The sequence below is a fragment of the Etheostoma cragini genome, chromosome 19 (genome assembly GCF_013103735.1).
Source record: "Etheostoma cragini isolate CJK2018 chromosome 19, CSU_Ecrag_1.0, whole genome shotgun sequence".
In the NCBI taxonomy this organism is placed as follows: domain Eukaryota; kingdom Metazoa; phylum Chordata; class Actinopteri; order Perciformes; family Percidae; genus Etheostoma; species Etheostoma cragini.
Window position 1 is genome coordinate 1,447,242 of NC_048425.1, and position 2,356 is coordinate 1,449,597.

General features: G+C 38.9%; 1 protein-coding gene across 1 annotated transcript in view; it reads right to left on the minus strand.

The window, feature by feature from the left end:
• LOC117935195 (SH3 domain-containing protein 19-like) overlaps positions 1 to 2,356 on the minus strand; it is a 27,798-nt gene that overhangs the window by 11,386 nt on the left and 14,056 nt on the right. The gene's annotated exons all lie outside the window — the stretch shown is intronic.

Here is a 2,356-nt window from a genome sequence, read left to right on the forward strand (position 1 = left end):
GGAGGGAGAGAGAGAGAGGGAGAGAGGGAGAGAGAGAGGGAGAGAGAGAGACTTTGACACTAGAGATTTTACTGTATGTTGATCGATTGATACTGTTGTTGATTTCCTGTTTTTTTATTTTTTATCTTAAAAGTATATATTTTAGTTTACTCAATGAATCTCAATGAATTGTATGTGTGTATTTCTTTATTAATTCAATTTTAATTGTATTTTAATTTCTCACATTATTATCCTTGATGATGCTTTGGCAATATTGTTATTTGTGACATTGATGACAAGGAAAAAGCAATTTGAATTGAGAGAGGAGGAAGAGGAGGAGGAGGTGAAATAATGTGACTCATGTTTTTCCTCTCTCTCTCTCTCTCTCTCTCTCTCTCTCTCTCTCCCTCCCTCTCTCTCTCTCTCTCTCTCCTCTGTAGCCAGGGTCCTCTCTCGTCCATCAGAGCAGCCATCAAGAGAAGTGAGTGTTAATCCTCGAGCTCGAGGCTTCTTCTTCTTCACGTGTTGTGTGTCCGCAGCGTGCAGGTTAGGACTGGGTGTCGGACCAGATACGTTCATTTGATAAAATAAAAATAATTTTTTAGGTCAGGTTTTGATCCGGCCCGCATTTCAATTTAGGTTCACGATAAATTTAACAATTTTTTTGTCGCTTTTTTCCAAAGTTTATGGTGCTTTTAAAAAATGCCTAAATGTTTAAGGCATTTTGTTTTAACTTTTATTTTTTTAAGCTTTACTCAATGTTTTGCCGTCTTTTCCAAAGTTTTTGGTGCTTTTTACAATGTTTTTCTCACTTTTTTTTAGACCATTTTGACATTTTTTTTCAACATTTTTCCAGCTTTTTTGGCACTTTTTTCAATATATTTGTCGCTGGTTAAGAAACCTTTTTTGGGGCTTTATGAGGCACATCATGTAAGTGAGAAGACTACAGCATACAAGACATGAGATAATAAAAATATAAAATACATAATACACAAATATATTTGACTTTTTTTCTTAAATAAAAGCATGTCAATAAACACACGTCTGGCCCTTGATGTGATTCTCCTCCCATGTGGTCCTCAGGGAGACTGAGTGGGACACCCCTGCTTTAGACGCAATTTGGTCCGTGCTTATAAAGCATTGAACTCTGTACCCAGTCCTAGCGAAGATACACCCGATATACACAGAAAGAAGTGTCAACAACAACAACCGTGTAGCCTGGAAACCACAGGCGCATAATCAAAAAAAGACTCAATCCGACGTTGTATAACAGATAAAAACGTTCCTGAGTGAGCATGTGGCGACCACTGAGTCTAAACTGTAAGAGCAGAAGACAAAGGAAGGTTATCTGTGCAGCAGAGCTCAGAAGAAGTCTGAAGTCCGTATGAGTTGTGGACTGAAATATTGGGGATTTTTTTTTTCTTTTATGGAAAATATGCACTTTTTTTGTGTTGCATGGCAACAAAGCCGGAAAGTCTCAGGCCTGGATTAATACCACAGTCATCTGTTAACCACGGGTTTGTTGTGGTCTAGATCTAAAATGGGAAGAAACATATATAATATATATATATAGATATATCTATATATATCAATCAGCAATTGTAACACTTTTTAAATCAGGAATGTCACGTGAATTATCTTAAAATCCAGACGACTTGTGCTTAATTAACTGACCTTTTTCTCTCATTTAGTGCACATATCTTGACCGAGGCTTTAAATAAAGCTCTGTGGTTTTGAATAGAGTGCGGCTACACAGCATGCTTTTCTAGCGATGTACACAACTGTAGTTAAATGCACAATTTTTTATTTTTTACCCCTTGAAACCTAACATATGAAAACATGACGTATACTGCATATTCTTTTTGAATCCTGCAAACGCTGCATGATCCTTTAAATTCAGTGAATTATTCACATGATTACAGATTCACTGGTGGTTAAATACATCACTTCCTGGTTTTAAAGACAGATGTGTCTCGGCCGTGGGACTGTGTCAGAGTTATCTGTTATATTGTCCATAGTAACAGTTTGGTGTCTCTGTTGACAGCCTCCACCAGGACGACGTCTCTCTCTGAGACGTCCAGAGAGAGAGACAGAGAGCGAGAGAGGGACAGAGAAAGAGACCGAGACAGGAGGTAAGACACATGTTTTACTAACAGTTTTACGAGTATAAAGCGGCTGATTATTCAAATCAGGGACCTGCAAGCGGCTTAGTTATTTTAAGACCGTCCAGCACCCACGCCATTTAAATAGCAAATGCACCTGTCCATCTTTGCGCCCATAGGCGTGCTGGTGTTACAGTGAGGTGTGTTCAGGTGCATTCTGGGCGTGCTGGTCTTACAGGGAGGTGTGTTCAGGTGCATTGTGGGCGTGCTGGTCT